Source organism: Vulpes vulpes, chromosome 12 (genome assembly GCF_048418805.1).
Source record: "Vulpes vulpes isolate BD-2025 chromosome 12, VulVul3, whole genome shotgun sequence".
Taxonomy (NCBI): Eukaryota; Metazoa; Chordata; class Mammalia; order Carnivora; family Canidae; genus Vulpes; species Vulpes vulpes.
Genome location: NC_132791.1, coordinates 107,826,164 through 107,851,502, shown reverse-complemented (window position 1 = coordinate 107,851,502; position 25,339 = coordinate 107,826,164).

The following is a 25,339-nucleotide window of genomic DNA, read 5'->3' as shown; positions in this document are numbered from 1 at the left end:
TTATTTATTCATGATAGAGAGAGAGAGAGAGAGACAGAGACAGAGACAGAGACACAGGCAGAGGGAGAAGCAGGCTCCATGCAAGGAGCCCGACATGGGACTCAATCCCGAGACTCCAGGATCACGCCTTGGACTGAAGGCAGGCGCTAAACCACTGAGCCACCCAGGGATTCCCCCTTTGATTCTTTTTTAGAGGTTTCCATCTCTCTCCTTACAGTAGTCATGTGTTCCTGCATATTGTTCCCCTTTCCATTATAGTCCTTTGTATTTTAATCATGGTTATTTTACATTCTTTATCTGATCATTCCAACCACTTTGTTGTATCTTAGTCTGACTCTGATTTGTTTTTCTCATGAGACTATTTTTCTTGCTTTTTCCATGCTTTGTAATTTTTTTGTTGCAATCTGGACATGATTTATTGAAAAACAGAAGCTAAGATATTTAGAGTTTGTAGTGTGAGGTTTTACGTCAATCTTTCCAGAAATTGGACTATGTTTAATGTTTCCTGTAGCTTTAGGTGCCAGAGGTTTCAATTTTCTCCAGTTTTCTTTTTATTTTACCCTGTTGGCTTTGGGATTCCTTAATAATTCCTTCTTAAATAGAGTCTATGCCTTGCAGCTCTCTTATACTAGAGCTCTGTTTATGTGTAGTGTTCTATACTGTTATGATTAAATATCAGGGTTGCTTTTTTTAAAGATTTTATTTATTTGACAGAGAGAGAGAGAGCGCACAAGCAAGGAGAGCAGCCAGCAGCTGGAGAGGGAGAGGCAGACTGCCTGCAGAGCACTATGTGGGGTTCCATCCCAGGACTCTGGGATCGTGATTTGACCCAAAGGCAGATGCTTAACTGACCAAGCCACCCAATGATCCCTAAATATCAGTTTTTGTTGGGTATGGTTCCCTGGGATGCTACCTACAAAAGCTTTTCTTGGACATGTTTTCCCCTCCTTTATGAGACTGGAAATGTAAAAAAGATTAGAGTTGTCTAATTGCACTTCCCGTAGGTCAAATGAGATTCTGGTAAAGTCATTTGTCTTAGACGACAGTCCTTTCTTGTGGAAAATACTCCATATGTCAAAAAAGGTTACTTTTCCTTTATCTCTTCTGAAATATGGGGAGATTTTTCTAATTTAGTTGTATGGGCTACAAAATTCTGGTCCTTTGGCACAGTGACTTGAGAGAGAAAGTTTGGAGCTGCATATGCAATTTTTTAATGGGTAATGAGAAGGATGTATGAAAACAATACCTGAGAGATATTTGATGTGCACTGTAACATTTAATCAAATGTCGAGTCCTATAAAGTTTATCAGTATTGTTAAACTCCGCTTAGAGATGAGAAAACTGATGGTCTGAGAAGCGAATTATAATTTAAATGCGATACATTCCTGAGCAACATACTGAAAAAAACTTGTAATTTTCTATATTTATAAATTATGTGTTTTATAAAGGCTTTCAGATACTATTCCTAAAAACAGTGTTCTTTTGCATAAAACATAACTCTTTAGAAAAGATATTAAATAAAAATTTTACATAAAAGATTAAAATTATTGTTTCATGACAGATTGCCTATCTTGGAATGTTTTGTATTTGGGCATGCAAATTGATGAGAGTATACTTGATTGAGATAATGGTTCCTCCAGGCCTCACAGAATGTTTCACGTTTGAAAACCTAATAAGGCCAATTAAATTCTAAAATCTCCACAAGGCTGTCTTCAATTTTGAGAAAATGTCAACCACAATACTAAGGAAGAGTAGCCACTCAGCCAGACTTTACTTGTGTATTCATAATTTGTGAAGATCTTTATTTTTCTTATTTGTAATTTTCCTATTTTTTTTTTTTACCTTTTATCATGGTGTATTCAATTTCAATTCATTGAGTCATGGAATTCTTTGCTACATAGAGGTAAAAGAAAGGTACAGAGATCAGCTTCTGGAATTGTGAGGAACTTAATGAAGTCACTTTCCCTCCAAAACAATGAAAATAAAGGAAAAACAACTAAAATCAATAATTTCATAACTCTGGCAAATAACAAAAGATACTGTAGGAACTGAAAATAATTTATCCAAGGAAAACTACTAAAACTTTATGAAACAGTGGGATCTCTAAGTTTTAACTTGGCTCTATTCTCACTTCCCCCTCTTCCCAACCCAGTGGTGTGGTAACCAAAGTCCAACAGCATTGTAAACAATGAAGAAATCTGATTGCTTTTGAAACTCCATTAAAAGCACACCCCCAGAGCACTGTTAATTTGTTGTCCAAACTTGGGATTCCCACAGAAATCAGAATGTGTTGGCTATTTGATTTGAGTGAGAGTACAGCTTGGATAGAGTAGGGGGCACCTGACTTCAGGGCATCACTAAAACGATGGCAAACAACTGGTCATATCACAACTTCCTAAGGTTATAATTTCAGTTGGAACAAAGAAAAGCCTGACTGAGAATTTCAAAGAAGTCTTGTAGAACTAGACAAACATAGGGACCTTTAGAAAGATCCAACAAATTCCTGGGGATTTAAGTTTGCCCAAGCCTGTCTATATGTTCAGGAAAAATTCTGGCAAAAGAGAATACAACAGACACTTAACACTAGCTTACCCTGAGGCCCTGTGTAAGAAAAAAGTGAAAGCAAACTTCCATCTGAAGTATGAAGCTGTATCTTTTCACACAGACCCTCCTGGGAAAAATGCAAAAGACATAAAGACAAAGTGTTTTAAGGAGATATTATGTGCATTTATCATTTGCTATCTAATTTATGCTGAGCAAAGCATGACTCCTAGGAAGCCAGGCAGAAAAATAAAAACAAGAGGTTAAAAGGTGGTGGAATTTGCACAGAACTCAGTAGACAAACACTAAAAGGACTCAAAATCTATAGAATTAGTACTTTCTTGTGCTAAACAATAAATAGCAATAAGAAATATGACAATAAAAAAGAAATATTACAATAAAAGAAGCTAGCAACAACAAACTTCTAAAGGTGGAGAGTTCTAAATACAGAGTTTCTTCAAAATATTGTCTAGTAAATCAAGTTTTCAATTTAAAAATTGCAAAACATGCAAAGAAATGTAAATTATAACATGTTAAAATGCAGCTAACAGAAAATGTCCCCAATGGTGTGTGTGGCAGATTCTGTACTTAGTAGACAACACCTTTGAATTGAATATTATGAGTAGTTCAGATAACTAAAGGAAGCCATATCTGAGGAAATAAATAAAAGTATGCCAATTGTGTCTCACAAATAAGTAATGTCAATCCAGAGGTAGGACTTACAATAAATAATTCAATTGGAATTCTAGAGTTGAAAACTGTAAAAATATAAAATGAAAACAATGAAAATTTAAAGTATCACAATTAGAAGGTCACAACAGCAGATTTTTAGCTGGAATAATAAAGAATCAGCAAATATAGGTCTATAGAGACTATCAGTTTAAGTAGCAAAAAAGAAAAAAGTGAAGAGAAATGAATGGAGACTCAGGACCATTCCTGAGAAACCAATAAGTGTACCAACAAGGACACAGTAGAAATCTCATAAGAAGAAGATAAAAAGGCAGAAGTGCTTGAAGAAATAATGGCCTAAGAAGCCCAAATTTGATGAAGAATATTAATTTTCACTTTCAAAAAGCTCAATAAATTCCAAGTATAATAACACAAAGAGATCCACCTCCTAACATTTCACAATAAAATTGGTGAAAATGGAGGACAGAAAGAATATCTTGGAAGCGGCAACATAAAATTACTTTTCATGTATGAGGAAACCTCAATAGGGTTAACATATGATTTTTCATCAAAAAGTATGGAGAAAAGGAAAGAATGGAATGATAGGTGAAAAGATTGTCAGCAAAGAACTGTCTTGCAAAAGCAAAACTCCCCATGAAAAGTGAAGGAAATTATGACATTTATAGATAAACAATAACTGAGTGAATTTTTTATTAGGAAACTCACTTTTCAACAAATACTATAGTAGTCTTTTATTCTGAAATGAAAGGACATTAGATACTAATTCAAATCCATGTTAAAAATATAAATAAATAAATAAATAAATAAATAAATAAATAAATAAATTCAATAAAGATAGCATAGATATTATGAAAGAAAATATGCATTTCTGTTTTGTTTGGTGTTTTGTAACTTTTAAATCTCTTATCTATTCTAAAAGGTAGCAACAAAGCAGTCATTATAAAGCAATGCTGATGGACATGAAATATATAAAGATGTGATTTGTGTACAAATATTTTAAAGGGAGAGGAGATGGAAATATATTAAAACAAGTTTTTCTATAATATTAAAATTAAGTTAGTATTAACCTGAACCACATTGTTTTAAGATGCTAACTGGAGTCTCCATGGTAACCATTAAGAACACAACTAAGAAAAATATAGTGTCGGGGTGTCCGGTGGCTCAGTGGTTTAGTGCCACCTTTGGCCCAGGGCCTGATCCTGGAGACCCAGGATCTAGTCCCATGTCAGGCTCCCTGCATGGAGTCTGCTTCTCCCTCTGCCTGTGTCTCTGCCTCTCTCTCTCTCTCTGTTTCTCATAAATAAATAAATAAAATATTTAAAAATATATATATATAATATCAAAGGAATTAAAAGTGTACACTAGAAAACATCTACTTAACAAAATTTAAAGCATAAATCATAGAATAGAGGAATAAACAATAAATAAGACATAGAAAAAGCATTTAAATATGATACAGGTACACCCTCCTACCTTATTATAAATTATGTTAAATGTACTTGGATTAAACACCTTAAAGGCAGGATTTAGCAGAATAAAAAAAAATACACATAATCCATCTATATGCTCTCAACAGAATGCATATCTTAGATAGAGTAAAAAGTTATTTGAAATTAAAAGAATGTTTACTATTTGTTTACTATTTGAGCAGTAAACAGGGAAGTAGAGTAGCCACTAATATCAAGCAAAATACTAAGACAAAAATTATTATTTAAGGCAAAGAAGGGATATTTTACTATGATGAGTCTGTTCATCCTAAAGATATAAAAATTACAAATGTAAGTGCATTAACAAGAGTGCTACAAAGTACACAAAGCAAAAACTGACAGAAGTATAGGGAAGAATAGACAATTTAAAATAATAATTGGAGATTTTAATATATCACTTTCAAAAATGTATGGAACAAGGCAGATCAACAAGAAAATAGACTACTGGAATGCACTGTAAACCAAGTAAACCTAACAACTAGAATACTTCATTCATTCAACAGAAGTAGAGTATCGTCAATATTGTGAAGTACTCATGAATCATTCTAGGGTCAGCAATGTTCTAGGCAATAAGACAAGTATTAGTATAAAATTATTGAAATAATATGAAGTATTTTCTCTGTCCCTAATTAAATTAAATTAGAAATTAACAACAGAATAAAATTTGGAAAATTTCACAAATGTGAAAAAAATTAAATTTTAAATGTAAAAGAACACCCTGAAAATCAAAAGACAAAGAAGACATTACATGGGAAATTATAAAATATTTGGACATTAAGGAAAATGAAAACAAAGTGTGCAAAACAAATGGGTTGCAGCTAAAACATTGCTCACAGAGCAACTTGTAACTATAAATGCTTATCTTAAAAAACAAGATTTTTGTTTAAATCCTTCATTGGGCTTCATGCTCAGCAGGGAGTTGACTTGAGGATTCTTTCTCTCCCCCATCCCCTGCTCCTCTCCCACTCACATGCTCTCTCTCTAAAAAGTACATAAATAAATCTTAAAAAAAAAAAATAAATGAAACATAGAGAAGAAAACATGGAAAATTACAAACCCAAAAGTCCATTATTTGAAAATATCAACAAATCTTTTTAAAAACTTAACCAGATTGACAAGCAGAAAAATAGTGAAGACACAAATTACTAAAATCAAAAAATGAAAGAGGAGATATCAATAATTTCCTTGAAGAAATATAAATAACAATGAAAAGTATGAAGAACTCACTATCAGCAAATTAGATAATTTAGATGAAATGGACAATTTACGAGAAAGATGAAATCTAATGAAACTGATTTAGGAAAAAATAATAACTGGAGATAATAGACATAAAAGAAGCAAAAAGATTGAATTAGTCAAATAAGATTTTCCCCCTTAAAAAAAAAAAATCCAAGGCTGAAATGATTTATTTAATAATAAGTTCTACCAAACATTAGAAGATGAGTTGGTATCTTTTTTTTTCTTATAAGTTCTTCCAAAAAGGAGAATACTTCTGAACTCATTCTATAAGGCCAGTGTTGCTCCAATACCAAAATCAGACAAAGACATCACCAGAAAAAGAAAGATAGACCCAAATCCCAAATCAAAACCTCAACAAAATACTAAGAAACCAAGTCCACCAATATTAAAAAACATATATATTATATATAATATATATATATATATGTTATATATATATATATATATATATATATATATATATATATATACAGCATAATGTGACCAATTGTAATTTATCCTAGAAATGCAATTTTGGCTTAACATTTGAAAATGCAATGTAATAATAAAATGGAAAAAAATTTAAAATCACACAATTACCTCAATAGGCACAGTTAAAACATTAAACAAAATCCAGATTTTTCATGATTAAAACACTCAAGTGTGACATCAGCAAACTGGCAGAATAGGAGTTTTCTATTCCTCTTCCTAATATTGGCAGTCACCCAAAGTGCCCTTGTGGAAGTCTGGGGTCCAGTAGAGAAGTTCCAATACACCATTGGAGGGAAAAAAATTCAGATGGCTATTAAAGAGAGTAAGAATAACACTCACTTTATCACAGCAAGCTACAAGAAACCACGGAAAGATTATTGAATAAAGTCAGGAAAACAATGCATAAAAAAAAAAATTTTAACAGGGACATGGAAATCCTAGGGGAAAAAATTAAGCTGGTGCTGAAAAATACGATGAATAAATAAAAATACAATGAATAAAATGAAAATGTGTCAACAAAAGACTTGATCAATGAAAAGGATGAATTTGTAAACTTGAAGACAAGTCATTTGAAATTATCTGGTCAAAGGAGAACAAGGAAAAGTGAATGAAAAGAATGAAGAAACCCTACATGAATTATGAGATAGCATCAAGAAAACAATCTAAGTCCCAAAAAGATTCAACCCTAAAGTATCTAAGTATTGTCTTCAAGGTACATTATAAAAAAGATGTCTAAAATCAAAGACAAAGGGAAAAAAAATGTAAAGCAGCGAGAGGAAAACGTCCTCAAGTACAAGGGAAAGCCATCAGTGAATATCTTTACAGAAACCTTGCGGGCTAGAAGAGAGTGGGGTGAAAAATTCAAACTACTTAAATACAAAGAAAACTAAATCAATAATATTTTGTGTGGTACAGATATCCTTTAGAAATGAAGGAAATATAAGGATTTTCCTGGACAAACAAAAGCTGACGGGGTTTATTACCACAAGACCTGCCTTACAAGAAATACTGAAAGAAGAGTTTTTCAAGTTGAATGAAAGGACACTAATTAGTAACCTGACAACATAAAAATATAAAACATACTGTTAAAGGTAAATATACAGTCAAATTCAGAATATTCTAATACTTAATGGGATGATGTGTTCATCAATTAACTGTAGCATAAAAGTTAAAGGATCCAAATATTAAAAGTACCTCCAACTACAGTAATTTGTTAATAGATGAACAATATAAAAAGATAAAAATTATGACACCAAAAACATGAAATACAGAGGGGTTGCTAAATGATAGAGTTTTTGTATGTGATTGAAGTTATGTTATCAGTTTAAAAACAGACTGTATAACAGATATTTTAAGTAAGCCTCATAGTAACCACAAATCAAAAACCTATATTAGATGCACAGAAGATAAAGGAAGATAATCAAAACATACCACTGTAATCTTGAGAAAGAATAACACTGGAGGTGCCACACTTTCTGACTTCAAACTATATTACAAAGATATAGTAATCAAAACAGTATAAGACTGGCATAAAAATAGACCTAGAGACCAGTGCAACAGCATGGATGAACTTAGAGGACATTATTCTAAGTGAAATTATTCATGGAAAATCCAATACTGTATAATCTCACTTATGAGTGGAATCTAAAAAAAGAAAAATCCGATTTCATAAAAAAAAAGAGAGTAAAATGGTTCAATGAGCTGGAAGGTGGGAGGTATGGGGAAATGTCATTCAAAATGTACAAGACTTTAATTATAAGGCTAATAAGCTCTGAGGATCTGATGTACAGCATGGTGACTATAATTAATACTGTGTTGCATATTTGAAATTTGATAAAAGAGTAAATATTAAGCATTCTCATCTTACATACACAAAAAAAGGAACTATATAAGGTGATGGATGTGTTGATCTGATTTTGTTATTCATTTACAAAATATACTTGGGTCACATCATCACATTGTACACTTTAATATATATAGTTTTATTTGTCAATTATGGATAAATAAGGCTGAAAAATATGAAAAAAAAACACTCAGCAAACTAGGAATAAAAGTGAACTTCCTCAATCTGACATGGGCATTTATGAAAAACACACAGTGAACATTATATTTAATTGAGAAAGACTGAATCTTAATAAGACAAAGATGCCTTCTCTTGCCACTGCTACTTGACATGACACTGGAGGCTCTAGCCATTGCAAATAGGCAAGAAAAAGGAATAAAACGTGTCCTGATTTGGAAAAGAAATAAAACCATCTCTACTTCCAGATGATATAATTTTCTGTATATAAAATCCTAAGGATTCTGCTAAAAAGCTAGTAGTAATAGTTTGAAAAATAAATAATGTGGTGTTATATTTTAATATACTAACAGTGAGAGAAAAATTCATTTATAATAACAGAAAGAAGAACAAAATATCCATAAACACACCCCCCCACCCACAACCCTGCAAGATCTCCACACTGAATCTGTAAAGTATTGTTGAAAATTTTAAATAAAATATAAATAAATGGGAATTCATATCATGTTCATGGATCAAAAGACTTCATATTGTTAAAACAGAAATATTCCTTAAATTGATCTCCAAATTCATGACAATCCCTACAAACTTACAGCTGTCTTTTTGCAGAATTGACAAGCTGATTTCAAAATTCAAATGGAATACAAGGAACTCAGAACAGACTAAAAAAACTTGAAAAAGAAAAACAAGTCTGGAAAACTTACGTATATCAAAGCTGATTACAAAACTACAATAATCAAAATGGTGTGGTACTGGAAAAAATAATTGATATATATGTTAATGGTGTAGAACTGAGAGCATGCAGTTAAACTCTCATATTAATGGTTAGTTGATTTTTGACAAGAATGTCAAAGAATGAAAGAATAATCTTTTCTACAAAAGGCACTGGGATAACTGGATATCTACATGCAAAAAAAATCAATTTGTTCCCTTTATTACACCATATACCACCCATACATTCAGTATGGATCATGAACCTAAATATTTGAGCTAGAACTATAAAACTTCTTGAAGAAAATATATAATTACATCTTTATGACCTTGGGTTAGGCAATTGTTTGTTACATGCCACACCAAAACAAAAGTGAGAAAAGAAAAAATAGATAAATTGGAATTTAAAGTACATTTACTTCTCAACAATAAAAGAAACATTAATTTTAAAAGTGAGTAAAGGGTCAGAATCCTTAGAATGCTAAATCTTTGGATATTTCTCAAAGATATAAAAATGTCCAAGCAACACATTAACTAAAAGAGCCTCAACAGCATTAATTATGGAGGAAATGCAAATCAAAATCCCTCTAAGATGCCGCTTTACACCTGTTAAGATGGCTAACATAAAAAAGACAGACAATAACACACTTTGGAAAGGATCCAAAAATTTGAGCCCTCATACATTGCCTATGGAATGTAAAATGGTTCAACCAGTGTAGAGAAAACAGTTTGTCAGATCCTTAAAATGCTCAACATAAGTTGCCATGTGACCCAGCAATTCCAATCCTAGATATAGATCCAATAAAAATAAAAATATATGTAGACATAAAACATTGTAAATGAATGCTCGTAGCAGCATTATCCACTATAGTGAAAACGTGGAAACAACCTGCATATGCATTAACTAAAGATTAGATTTCTAAAATGTGATATATCCATATAACAGAATATTGTTCAGCAATTAAAAACATGACATGCAAAAAAAAAAAAATAAATAAAAAAAAAATAAAAAAAAAAATAAAAACATGACATGCACATACTTACTACAACATAGAAGAAATTGAAATTACTATATTAGTGAAATAAGCAGTCACAAAGGATCATTACTTGTGATTCCATTTATGTGAAATATCCATTTAGGCAAATCCATAGGGACAGACGGTAGATTAGTGGTTATCTGGCACTGGGGCAGAGGAAGGAGAAGTGAGAATGGGAAATGATTGCTAGTGACTATGGGGTCTCTTTCTAGACTGAGGAAAATGTTTTTAAAATGATTGCACAACTCTCAGTATACCAAAACCCACCGAACTCTACAATTTAAATGGATGAATTTTATGGTTCATGAAAATCATCCTAATAGTTCTTTCTAAAAAATGATTTTTTAAAAAAGCTACAGAGAGAACATAAAAGAAAACCACTAGAAACCTAACCTAGAGTGGAGAGATTTAATACTTCCTGGAAGAAGTGGCAACACATTGAGGCTTCATGTAACCAATGAAATTACTGGAGTAGAAAAATAAGATGTTCTCTGACCAAAATACTTCTCTAGCTAGATATTCTGAATCTATATGCTGGATAAGATCTCTAATTCTTAGGAATCTGACTTAACAATTTAATCCTTTGTGCAATCTCATAGGCAAAGGGCTTTCTAGACATTGAAATAGCAGATAAGGAATTCCTGAGATGTGAAATAATCTAAATTGACCCCAGAAATGCTTAGTGTCATTAGAAACAAAGATCAAAGATAGAAGTGGCACAAGATGAATCAAGAGAGTAAAGTAGGAGTCAGCTATAAAGAGCTTTAAACACAGTAATAAAGGGCTAGACTTTATTCTAAAGGCTATGAAGTCACTAAAATTAGTAATGGAAGAAGGTGACATAGTCAATTTTTATATTAAGAAGGATATTGCTGTCTGAAGTAAGCCAGATGCATAATTGAGGCAGGAATATGAATTAGGATGTAGTTGCAATAAATAAAAGACAGAAATTAATATGGATCTTATCTGCACTGGAAGCATTTAAACTTTGAAAAATAGACAGATGTACAGTCTATAAGTGATAAAGCTGAGAGAAATTGGTAAGTTTATAGGTAAAGAGGGTAAGAGGGGAAGAAATTTTTGTCTGGGTCAACTTTGTGAGTGGTGATATCATTTTCTGATATAAGAAATATGGAAGAAGCATCAGGACTATTGGCGGGAGACACAGAAATAGAAGTTTGGAAATGATGAGTTTGAGTTGCATAGAAGACAACTACTATGATGTAGTTGTGATGAATCTTGAGTTTGGAGAGCTGTTGGCCTAAAGAAATAGCTGAAGCCATGACATTGAATGAAATAATCCAGGAAGAATGCATATGGTAAAGAGGAGGGTAAGCTTAAGGATAGAAATCTAAGCAGTCCAGACGAACTAAATGGTTTAAAAAACAAAAACAAGATTGAAATAAAATACATACACACATACACACAAAACAACAACAAAAACACACACAAAAATGGGAGAAGTAATGCCAGAAAAGCCAAGAACTTAAATTTTCAAGGGAAAAGTGGTCAACTGGTCAACTCTTCCAGAGACCCCAAGTATCTCAAAAGCTGAAAAATGTTCACTCCTTCCACAAGCAAATACAGTTGCTGATGATCTTTACAGAGTTGCTTCAAAGAAGTTCTAGAAATGAGAAGCTAGAATAGTGAATGGAAACTTTAACATAAAGGAGAGAAATCTACATCTAAAGGGAAACTCAGAACAGAGGAAGTTGGTTTTTGTTAGCATATTTGTAAAAGACACTATAGTGTGTTTTAAAGCTCATTTTGAAAAGAAAAAAAAAGCGGATAATTAAAGTGAGTTTTCTTGAAGAATGAAAAAGGAATGAATTCATGAGAACAGGGAGAAATTAACCGTAGTTAGAGAGATACACAATCCAATGTAAGGAAAGAAAAGAAGGGAGGAATTACTGCGGATGTGACTGTGTTGATGGATAGCTTTTTTTTTTTTTTTTTTAATTTATTTATGATAGTCACAAACAGAGAGAGACACAGGCAGAGACACAGGCAGAGGGAGAAGCAGGCTCCATGCACCGGGAGCCCGACGTGGGATTTGATCCTGGGTCTCCAGGATTGCGCCCTGGGCCAAAGGCAGGCGCCAAACCACTGCACCACCCAGGGATCCCCTATTGATGGGTAGCTTATGAGTGTTATCTATATGTTAATTTCTACTCTGAGAACTATAGGAAGTGAGGGCATTTGTAAAGAGTTAGCAGTAAGGGTGTTGGCATTTGGTGCCTTTTGGAAGAATAGTGAAAGTGTGAAATACTCATTGTGGGGAATGGGAGAAAGCTGGATATAGAGGCCATATTGAAGCTCTGTTGAGTTTAAAGACCACAGGTTCACACACATTCTCTTTTAATGCTTCCCTCTAGAAATGTTCAGGAGGCCAAGTGTAGCACAGAGAAGAGTTAGGTATATCCAGGATTGATCCCAAATTTCCAATTCCAACTATACACTGAAAAACGGATCATGGTCCACTTCCCCCAATGTGGAATGTAATGTAAACTTAATGAAAGCAAGGACCTTATCTATTTTACTTTCCATTTGTATAGCTATTACCTATAATGAAATTAAGAAGGTCTTGAGAAGATTTTGATGGTTAAAAATGTGAAAAAAGAAAAAAAAAGAAATCATAAAGGTATGAACTTTGGGGACGCTCAGTTATGCAAGCCCTCATTTTATGCAAGCCCTCATTTTATGTTGTGACATATCCATTAATAAATTGTTTTAGTAAGCACCTATTTTCATGTCTTATACAAGGGAAGACTTCTGAGATGTGGACTATTTTAATATGCCTGATAATGTATAGTTTTAGTCTTTACATTTTTTTTCATTTTTTTAAAGTTAGTATTCAAATTTCAGTTAGTTCACATACAGTTTCATATTAGTTTCAGGTGTACAATATAGTGATTCAACACTTCCACACAACATCTGGTGCTCACCATAACCAGTGCCCCCCTTAATTAAATTACATGGTAATTACATGGTATTTGCCTTTCTCTGACTGACTTATTTTACTCAGCATAATACTCTCTAGCTCCACCCACACTGCTACAAATGGTAATATTTCATTCTTTTTGGTGGCTGAGTAATATTCCATTAGATGATAGATAGATAGATAGATAGATAGATAGATAGATAGATAGATATGTCACATCTTTTTCATCAGTTGGTGAACACTTGGGCTGTTTCTACATCTTCGCTATTGTAGGTAATGTTGGTATAAAACTTCAGGTTGCAGGTATACCTTTGAATTATTATTTTTTTCTTTGGGCATATACTTATTAGTGGCTACAATTGTTGGATCATAGGGTAGGTATTTTTAACTTCTTGAGGAACCTCCATACTGTTTTCCAGAGTGGCTGCACCACTTTGTATTCTCACCAGCAGTGCAAGAGGATCCCTTTTTCTCCACATCCTCAACAATACTTTGTTTCTTGTATTGATTTTACCCATTCTGAGAGGAGTGAGGTGATATTGAATTATGTATTTTTTTTTCTCTTTTCAGAGAGAGAGAGAAAGAGAAAGTGCATGTGTGATGTGGGGGAGCAAAGGGAGAGAGAATATTAAGCAGGGTCCGCACTTAGCATGGTGGCCAACACCAAGCTCAATCTCAAAACCCCTGAGATTATGACCTGAATTGAAGTCAAGAGTCAGATGCCCAACTGACTGAGTCATTCAAGTGCCTCATCTTCTGCCTATTTTTTATGTGAATTTATTCATTTTTCAGGTGTTAAGTTCTATACGTTCCTTATATAGTCTGGACACCAACCCTTTATCAGATATGTCATTTGCAAATATCTTTTCCCATTCAGTAGGTTGCCCTTTAGTTTTGTTGATTTCCTTTGCTGCACAAAAGCTTTTTTATCTTGACGAAGTCCCAGTACTTATTTTGGCTTTTGTTTCCCTTGTCTCTTCCTTTGTGAGGAGACACCTAGAAAACGCTACGGTCAAAGAGGTTACTGCCTTCTTTCTCCTGTAGGATTTTGAAGGTTTCTCTCATTTAGATCTTTAATCCATTTTGAATTTATTTTTGTGTATGGTGTAATAAAGTGGTCCAGTTTCATTTTTCTGCATGTGGCTGTCCAGTTTTTCCAACACCATTTGTTGAAGAGATCATCTTTTTTCCATTGGATATTCTTTTCTGCTTTGTCAAAGATTAGTTGGCCAAAGAGTTGAGGGTCCATTTCTGGGTTCTCTATTCTGTTCTATTGATCTATGTGTCTGTTTTTGTGCCAGTACTATATGTTTTGATCACTACGGCTTTGTAATAAAACTTGAAGTTTAGAATTATGATGCCTCCAGTTTTTCTTTTCTTTCTCAAGTTTGATTTGGCTAAGCAGGGTCTTTTGTGGTTCTATACAAATTTTAGGATTGTTTGTTATAACTGTGAGAAATGCAGTTGATATTTTGATAGGGAATGCATTACAAATGTAGATTGCTTTGGGTAGCATATGCATTTTAACAATATTTGTTCTTCTAATCCATAAGATGGTAATATCTTTCCATTTTTCATGTGTGCCATATTCTGTTGCTTTCATCAGTGTTTTATAGTTTTCAGAGTATAGGTCTTCACCTCTTTGGTTGGGTTTATTCCTAGTATCTTATTGTTTTATATTACATTAATTCACAACTATATACTTTTAACTTGTGATCAATGCTAACATACTGAATTCCTTTCAGAATAATTTCAGCATCAACGTTTGCATGAACTAGACATCCAGAATCCAGAATCCATATGTCGAAGCCCCAAACCCCAGTGTGATAGTATTAAGAAGTGAGGCCTTTGGGAGGTGACTGAGGTTCTCATGGCCCGATCAGTGCCCTTATAAGAAGAGAGTAGAGGGCTTGTTTTCTTTTTCTTTATTTTTCTCACATGTGAAGATAGAGCATGAAGAAAGACATCTGCAAGCAAGGAAGAGAGCTGTTACCAGGAACCTAACCTGCTGGCATTTTGATCATGCTTTTTCAGTCTTCAGAGCCACGAGAAATAAATGCCTGTTGTTTAAACCACTCATTATGTGATAATCTGTTATGGGAGCCTGTGCTGACTAGGACAGCTGGACTGTGGTTTAAAAGATAAAGACATTTATCTCATATGATAACATATCTGGAGGTTAATTTTGCCAAAGATGGTGTTCAGCAGCTCTAAGATTAAGCCTTCTATTCATCCTTCTGCTCCTCTGTCCTCAGAATCATGGCTTCCTGTTGTCTGACTACTTTTCTGGTAGCAAGATGGTTTCTACAGGTCAAAGCATTATATCCTAAAATAATCATGTTCAAAAATAGGTCAAGTTTTCTACCATTTACCATTTATTTCTCGTGAAAGAAAACTTTTTCTAAAACCTAATAGACTTTACCTAAGGTACATAGGCAAGTGATGGATGACATTCTTACTAAAAAGGAGTTTGGGAAATCAGATATATGGCATTACTGGTCTCTATTTGTAAGAGGCTACCCTATAGTAAAGAAAAGGAATCAAGGAAATCTTGCTAGGTAGATAGCATTAAAGACTTCATGCCAAATGCTTGTTATGGCTGTATTAGAAGTTAAGACCCTCAGAACCCTTAGAAAAAGTGCATATCATAACAATATGGCCATATCATCTGGAGCCAACTTTCCCTCCTCCTGTGCCCTCCTTTAGTCTCTGGCTACCCCAAAGCTTTTGTTGGGATCCCTTAGATGGAACTGGCCTTTCTGAAGTGACCCCATGCTAAGATTTCTCTTCCCTTTAGCAGAGTCTTCTGGATCAAAATTCACATTCCAGGGGATGTTTAGTCAAAGGAGATAGCTAATTCATGCTTAAAAATGCAAAAGATAAAGCCTTAACTCTCTTCCAAGAAGAATTTTCAATTTGAAAGAGATTTCTGTGATCTAAATTATTATGTAATTAGAGAAATTTGGAGAAGCAATTTTGAGTATGGAGCATTATAGAGCCTAGGGTATGTTGAGAATATTTCTCTCCTCTTTGAGCCTAATTTCTGTTTCCCCTATTGTCTGAGAAATTGAGGGGGAAGGAGGATTTTCTCTATGTACTTCTCTCTGCTCTCTATCACTCAGGAACTCAGATATACCTCCTATAAGGCACATAAGTACACACAAAGTGTGTATCATCAGACAGTGACTCCAATGATGGAGGATAGACCCATAGCATGGTTTTTAAGATGCTTTCTCTGCTACAATGAGTATGTCTTATATACGCATAGAAAACAGCTAAATTTATTAGGCATCTAGAAAGTATGGGACAAAGTTATGCAATGAAGCTGAAAGTTCATTGAACCATTCAGAGAGAAGGTGTGCTCCTCTATTGTGATCACTTATGCATTTTCATCAGCTTATGTCTGCTTCCTAAAAGAATAGTTTTCTAATGTACTATTGCTTGAAGCCTAGAATAGCATTACTATCTGCATTACCTTTACTAAATACTCCATGTATCTCTATTTTATAAAGGCCCATCTTCCAATGTATTGCATTTGATTTTTCCTTAAGACAAGGGCCAAAACTGTCATAGGAATTAAAGGACCAGAGTGTTCACACCAAAGTATACTAAATAATTGCATGCACTCTGGGACACTTGGGTGGCTTAGTCAGTTGAATGGCTAACTCTTGGTTTCAGCTCAGGTCATGACCTCAGGGTAGTGAGATCTAGCCTTATCTTGGGCTCTGCACTCAGTGTGGAGTTTGCTTGAGATTCTCTCTCTCCTTTTCCCTCTGTCCCTTCCTCTCTTACACACACTGTCTCTAAAATAAATAAGGGCAGTTGGGTGACTCAGTGGTTGAGCATCTGCCTTTTGATCAAGTCATGATACTGGGGTCCTGGGATTGAGTCCTGCATTGGGTTTCCTGCAGAGAGCCTGCTTCTCCCTCTGCCTATGTCTCTGCCTGTCTGTGTGTGTCTCTCATGAATAAATAGATAAAAATCATAAAACAAAATGTTAAAATAAATAAATAATTCTTAAAAAAAAAAAAAGAACTGCTTGCATTCCGTTAACTACAATCTTGCCTACGTACTCTTTGAGAAGACAGCAAATAAGTCATTTTTTCTGTGTGTATGGTCAAAATGTCCTTGTTATATATTTTTTCCTAAATGCCCTCTATCCTTTTCACAGTAGCTTCGTGAAATTCAATTTTAAAAGCAATATATACTAGAGTTGAAATCAAATACTCTGCACTCTAGTTACACCTACTGTGTGTTGTGTTTTATTAAGCTCACCAACTAATTTTAAGTCTTGGCAGGACAGAAACCATATTTTACATAGCTCAGGTCCTAAGATCCTGTAGTCAGCAAAGTGCCCTGAGCACAGCAGGTGCTTGCTCAGAAAACGGTTATTTCAAGTTGAAGATTCAAATGATGATACCACTTAGCCTTCCTGGATACCACCTTGGACCAGGCGCATATGCAGAGAGCTTTAGCTCGGAGTATCATCTTCTGAACCACAGCCACCGTGCCTTCAATTGCCCGCCCAGCCAACCAGGATATATAAACCTGAGGGCAGGGTGTGAAGATCTTATTCTCAGATTAAGAAGCAATTGCCTTTCACTATCTACAAATGAGATCTAGAGATGAATTTCGAGAAAATTCTCACAAGTTATTTTTAATCGATCTCTTTATTTTACCTGGGATATAGAACTATCTACTTTGCATTGTGATTCATTCGGTAAGGGAGAAACAAGAAGCTCAGACAGAAATACATTAGTTCTTTCCCAGGTATAAAGTCATGAAAAGAAAACCACCGTGATTGTGGATGGGTGATAGCAAGATGCTGTGAATTGTGTGACTTACACCACAGAAATTTATTGTTTCACAGTTCTGTAGACTAGAAATCCAAGATCAAGATGTAGGCAGTCTTAATTTTTTTTTTTTTTTTTTTTTTTTTTTTTTTTTTTTTTTTTTTTTTTTTTTTTAGGTCTGTGAAGAGGAATCTCCTCCATGCCTCTCTCTGAACTTCTGGTTGTTTGCTAGCAGTCTTTAGCATTCCTTGGCTGGGAGATGTATCATCCCAATTTCTTTCTTTCTTTCTTTCTTTCTCTCTTTCTTTCTTTCTTTCTTTCTTTCTTTCTCTTTCTTTCTTTCAGATTTTATTTTATTTATTCATGAGAGACACAGAGAGAGGCAGAGATGCAGGCAGAGGGAGAAGCAAGCTCCTTGCCAGGAGCCCGATGCAGGCAATCCTAGGACCCCATGATCATGACCTGAGCCGAAAGCAGGCGCTCAACCTCTGAACCACCCAGGCGCCGTATCATCCTGATTTCCACCTTCACCTTCACTTTGCATTTTCTCTGGGCACATGTCTCTTTCCGAGTCCAAATTTCCCCCTTTTATGAAGATACAAATCATATTTGATTAAGGTTCATCCTAAAGACCTCATTTGAACTTGATTACATTCTGGAAAGGCTCGATCTCCAAATAAGGTCATTTCTGAGGTACAGGGGCATGAGGACTCCAACATATTTTTTTGGAGGGAGAGAGGGTTGTTGTAACTCAACCCATTACCATCTCAACCTAGTGTGTTTCGTGCACATGGTTACTTTCATATGAATAATATGCATATGTGGTTTTCTTTCTTTCCACCATGAAGACAACTTTCTCATTACATGATTAGCCCAGCTGCCGCTTGAAAAGAGAGGCTCAGGAAGCAAAGAATCATCAGAATGAGAAAAGAAATGTTTGATAAAGGGAAGTTCTGTACACTTGCAGGGAGGACAGCTGGTGGGCATGGCTCGCTCAGGTGAAGAGGAGCTGAAGAGGTTGAAAGAGTGGGCAGATTCTTTAATGCTTGTTTCTGAAAAGCTAAATGGAATCTGGCAGTCAAAGTTCCAGTCTGAGTGTCTAGTGCCCACTTCACAGGGTAACCATCTGGAGGGGCTGTTGGCTATAACTCTAGGGAGTTTCTGAGCCTTTGTTTCTTGACAATAATAGCTACCACGGCCTGGGATCTTACTGTATCCCAGGTAGCACGTTAAGCACTACCTGACATTATTGCATCCCACACTCCTCAGCATCCTGCTCTCTGGCTTAGCTCTGAAAAAGCCTGCACAGATGGGAGATGAGGTTTGGAGTGGTTAGCTGTCTTTTGCAGCACTGTTAGGCTAAGATTTGGACCCTGGTTATATGAGCTCAGAGTTTCAGTCTCCAACACATGTTGCCCCTGGAATCAATGCCTTTCCTTTTCTGAGTTCATGTTCATCAAGCCATGTGGTAGGAATGCACCCCTGGACTGCAGTCTATGTGCCCTGACCAACTGGCAAGCATGGTGCTCTAGAAACATCTCTGGGGCCTGAGATTTGTGACCAGCTGCTGAGCCTATGCTGTCATTCCTTTTGTAAGATTCAGTACTGGGCAACATACACACACATCAGTGGAGTACGTGTGAGCTCTTACATTGCAGGAAAGACACCTCTGATTCTTTCCCATCTTAACACCTACCATAGGCTAAATAGAGCTTGTGCTCTAACCCCTGAATTCATATGTTGAAACTAGGTCCCCAATGTGATGATATTTGGAGTGTGACCCTTGGGAGGTCACTAGGTTTGAGAATAGAACCCTCAAGAATGGAATTACTACTCTCACAGAGACCTCAGAGAGCTCCCTTGTCCCTTCTGCTGTGTGAGGACACAGTGAACTAGGAAGTGGGCTCTTGACAGACACTGAATCTGCCTGCTTCTTAATCTTGGCCTTCCCAGCCTCCAAAACTGTGAGAAATATGTTTGTTGTTTAAGCCCCCATTCTGTTACAGTGTGGACTAAGACATCACCTTAACCCCAGTTCCCTCTTGTGCTTAGATCCTATCCCTGCTCCAGTACCCCAGTGTGTAATTTTAGAGAAGATGGCCTTTGTTTGTCTTATTTCCCCTCTTCCTTCAACTTCCAAATCTCTTTATTTCCTTTCCTTTCCTTTCCTTTCCTTTCCTTTCCTTTCCTTTCCTTTCCTTTCCTTTCCTTTTCCTTTCTTTCCTTTCCTTTCCTTTCCTTTCCTTTCCTTTCCTTTCCTTTTCTTTCCTCTTTCCCTTTCTTTCTTTCTTTCTTTCTTTCTTTCTTTCTTTCTTTCTTTCTTTCTTCTTTATCTTTCTTTCTTTCTTTCTTTCTTTCTTCTTTCTTTCTTTCTTTTTCTTTCTTTCTTCTTTCTCTCTTTTCTCCTACAAAGTATAAGGCAGCCAGACTTCATTTGACTATGCTTTACTATGAAAGGATCATTGACTAGATAAGTGCAATTTAGGGAATAAGATTTGTTAGCTTGTGTTTGTCATAACCGGTTTGGTGATTGGGTTTTGAAAAAGCTGTAGGGAAATGTGCATGAATAGAAGCATCCATTGTGTGAGTGTATGCGTGTGTCTGTGAGAATTTGTATCTTCAAAATGTATAGTTTAGTTAATAGAAATAAAGTTATTTTTTATTTTCTAAAGCAGAGCACCCTTCAAGTCCATTAGAAGAGCCTAACCTTAAAGATAGTCCCAACATTCCTGTAGGGAAAAAAAAAAAAAGCTAGCATCCTTAGCCTCCCCAATCTGGACACACAATTCTTTTTGCTTTATAGGAAAACGTGATATTATTAAGAAAGATAAGTCTTCTGTGACTCACTTATAACATATGAGGTTAGTATTGATGTTAACTAAGGTGATTATATTCTCCAGTCAAATGTCACTTGGGTGTGTGGAGAAGGAAGAGGAAAGTTTATGTAGTTATAAGTTGGCCAATATGGTGTAAGTCTCTCTTTAGAATAAAACATCCTTAGGGGAAGGAGACCAGGCCCAGAGCACACTGTTCCCAAAAGTCAGACCACCCACTGAGAATAGGAACATAAGCATAGTGCTGCAGACATCTGAAATACCTGAGTATGTTGGGTTTGAAATTCAAAGATCCAAAACCAAGGTTCTGTATTAGATATTTTAACCTAAGACTACCACATGTACATGACTGACAAAATAAAGCTAACCTTTTAAAAAAATTATTTAAATATATGTATTCAGAAAACTGTTCCTACCACAAACTGAACATGTGTACACACAGCACCCAGATCAAGAAACAGAATATTACCTGTGCCAGGTAATTCCCTCATTCTCCTTTCTAGTTTTTCTGTTCCCCCTCCACACTATGCTAAGAATCACATTCTTAAAAAAAAAAAAAAAAATGAAGGTACCTGGGTGGCTCAGTTGGTTGAGCATCTGCCTTCAGCTCATGTCTTAGTCCCAGGGTCCTGGGATCGAGTCCTGCATCAGGCTCCCAGCTGAGTGGGAGTCTGCTCCTCCCTCTCCCTCTGACCCTCCCCCTGATCATGTGCTCATGTGTTCTCTCTCTCTCTCTCTCTCTCTCTTTCAGATAAATAAATAAAATCTTTAAAACCTTGATTATCTAGAACAAGACAGAGCCAGATTTGAATCCCAGCTACACTCTAGTTCTATCTGTATGACCTCAGGCAATTGGGATGATCTCTCTAAGCCTCCGTTTTCTTGTAAGTGAAATTAAGGTATTATTAAATAGCAAGTGGTGGCTACTTAGCAGGATTGGTGTGAAAATTAGGATGCACACCAAGGCCAGAGTCGTGGTTACTGCACTGGCAAAGGTATGGGAAAATGGGCCCTGGGGGTGCTCCCCTGAGGAGGGAAGGCTACCTAAAAACAGCTATCAAAGCTTTATCTTTACACACCCTTGGTAGCAAGTGCTGCTGATATCCTGCCTAGATCCCTTGTGGACCTTGCCAAGGGAGCATAGGCTCATCTGTCAGACTCCCAACTAGCAGAACCTGTTATCTCTTTGGCCACCAGAACCCATTCTCTCCTCTTTCAGGGGAGGTCAGAAATGCCAGGGAATTAATGACCCTTCTCCCCACCAAGTGCATCTGCCAATAACTGTGGAATTGGTGTATAGTTGACTCTTGAACAGCATGGGTTTGAACTGCACAGGTTCACTTATATATGGATTTTTTCAATAAAGATACATACAGTGCTACAAATGTTATTTTTGTCTTCCTTATGATTTTCTTAACATTTTCTTTAGCTTAATTTATTATAAGAACACATAATATAATACATATAACATGAAAATTAGGTATTTTGACCATTTTGTTATCAGTAAGGCTTAACAATTAAGTTCTGGGAGTCAAAAGTCACACATGGATATTCAACTGTGTGAGGAATCTGTGCCCCTAAGCCCCACATTGTTCGAGTGTCAACTGTATACATACTCCAATTCCTTTTGTTTTTCAGAGGGACAATGTTGAGGTTTGCATTCTATCTCCCAGAACTCCCAGTGGGTTTAGGCTCCAGGGGCTCACAGTGGTGTCTCTTTAAAATACACTCTTTACTGGATGACTTTCCTTCCCAGCTCACATCTCTCCCCTATTTATTGAGGTCATTCTTAAATAAACAAGAATTTTTTCACTCAAAACAAATACAAAAACAAAAACAAAACAAACCTTGATTATCCTATATACTTTCATTTACCTGTAGATAAACCACAGGAACAGCATTTGAGCCTATGAGGGAAAGGACATCACACAGTCTGTCCTGGAGCTTGGTCATGAGGACTGACACCTCTATAGATGGTACAACATTGTAGAGCAATTTCTGGGGCTCCTGTGCTGATTGGTTAACATGTTGAGGTGCTTGTCATGGAATTTCGGCATCAAACCAGCCTATAGAGGTCCTCACTTTGCAGATTCCTTCCTCTTTTCTTTTTTTTCTCCTCAGAATGTGAATTCGACAAGCATTTGAAATGATAACTATGCACATACAAGATCAGTCTCAGCTGGTGAATCCTTAATTGAGGTAGATGCCTTGTGCTTTCCATCTTTCCTTAGGCCTGTTCCACCCATCTTTCCTATTCTCTGGGCTCCTCTGTCATAATACATGGTATTTCCCCAATATTGCAGGGGATTTTCTCTCTGGGCATATAATTTCGAGCACAGACTTAGAAATGGTTAATATTTTTAGATAATGTCTTTCTCTGTCAATGTCTTAGGCAGCTTGTGAAGGTGAACTTAGACTACTCTCTATGTTGTCTATAAGACATATAGTTATCTTAGCTACATCTTTTGACTAATATTAATTTTTTTGCTTTATAGTTTTCACTCACAATAATCTACGTGTGTAAAAAAAATGTTTTTCAAAACACATGTCAATCAATGGTAGAATCCATATAAAGTGCTGTGACTAGGAAAAGATTAGTGCTTCTGATCAGTAAAGAAGTTTCCCCAAATTTCCTCCCACCTACATTGAGGAATCAGAGCTATATCAGGGATGGTGCAGTTTGAGTGAAGTCTATCCTCACCCCACATGAAAACATGAATGAATGAATGAATGAATAGCTATTTTGTACCTTTAGCAAACTACTGCAAACAAAAATTCATCCTTGAGAACACATTATATGTTAAGTAGACAAAATTCAAGACTAATTCAAGAACTAATTCAGTCACCTATTAGATAAACTTGACAAGTTATCTAGCACGTAGTAGTCTGATTTATCCCCATAAAATGTGTTTTCAGCCTTCCCTGTCATCATGAGGACTGGGGGAGCTCTGTGAGTCCACTGTCACAGTGAAGTGCCGTACAATAATAAATTACCAGGTCTCTCCTCATGTTGCCCTGAGGCCAAGAGAGGGGCACTCTCTTTGAGTCATTATTTTGCCTCAAGAAATCTATTGGGTTACTTACTCAAGGAGATGTAGTTTCTTGCTAGAATTATAAGCTGTGTTTATAAATAAAAAGATCACCACCAATCCATCCTCTCTATACCACAGGAACTCTACCCAGTTTTGACATAATGTTGATCCCTTGATCGTTATGATAATAGACCATTTACCAGCTAGTGGCTGGAAAGGATGCTTTCTGTGGCAGTGTGAACACACAACACACACACACACACACACACACACACACACACACAATTTACTGGCCCGTGAAAGGGTCATATCCTGAACTCTGGAATTACTACCACAATTTTAAAACTAACAGAATTAGACAGACATTCTGGAACATATGCTCTATTTCTATGGGATACGTAAGGGCCTCACTCCATCGGAATGTCTAATTAGCTGTTCTAAACTATATTAGCAGCATGCCTATTGCAAAGTTTTTTTTAGGATGAAAGGAGAAAAAACATAGTTATCTACAAGCAAACAGAATTCTGATGTCTCTGTGAAACTCAAATCTATTTTCTGGAAAAATATCATTCTCTGATCCTCATTTGATGTGAATTGCATGTAGGGAGATTGTATCACATTGTCATTAATAGCACATGTTTTGCAATCAGACATCCTGACTCTACCATTTTTTAGCAGCGTGATCTTAGGAGTATAAATTACTGGAGTATAATTACTTAGGAGTATAAATACTTAGGAGTATAAATTTGTCTGTGTAATAGTTTCCTTTATAAGTAATAATATCTGCCTTGTAGTGCCTGTGAGGTTTAAATGAGATAATACACATTAAAAGCTTAGGATAGTGTCTAGCACATAGTAGGTATTCATTCAATGGAAGCTTTTATTATTATTTGCTTCACATCTACCTATAGAGACATAAAGGAGTGAATTGATTCATTTCCATTCTCCAGCACTAGCATTTCTTCTGGTCTTCCAGCAACACTGCCTTCTCAGGCACGTTCTTCATATTCTAAATTGTTGAGGGGGGGGGAGAAAAATCCACATGATCCAAATTATTTCGTGCCATTAAAGCACTTATGTTCTAAATGATGGGCAATCAAATCTCACGCTTCAAAGACTTGGTTGATCGTTAAAAAGTCTCCATTCTTTCTAAACGTGGGTGCTCCATAGCAGATGGTGCTGTCAGTGATATAGTGTCCTTCCTACAATGAGCAAGGATGGTTTAATAGGGCCTTACCTTTGCAAAGCAATTTCCTTGCTAGTTAAGAGTGTGTGCTCAGAAGTCAAATTATGCAGGTTATACTCCAGCTCCTTCATTTACTTATTGTTTAACCTTGGATAAGTTATTAAATTTCTCTTATCCTTAGCTTCTCTAGCAGTGAAATGGAAATATTGACAGTAATTACCTCAACACGTTGTTGTGAGTGTTCAATGTGGTAATGAGAGGATGCATATAAAGCTTTTAGCTATGCCTGGCACATAGTTTTACTACTAATTTTATTACCAGTTATAATGTTATTTTTACCAGTGTCTATTTGTTTGT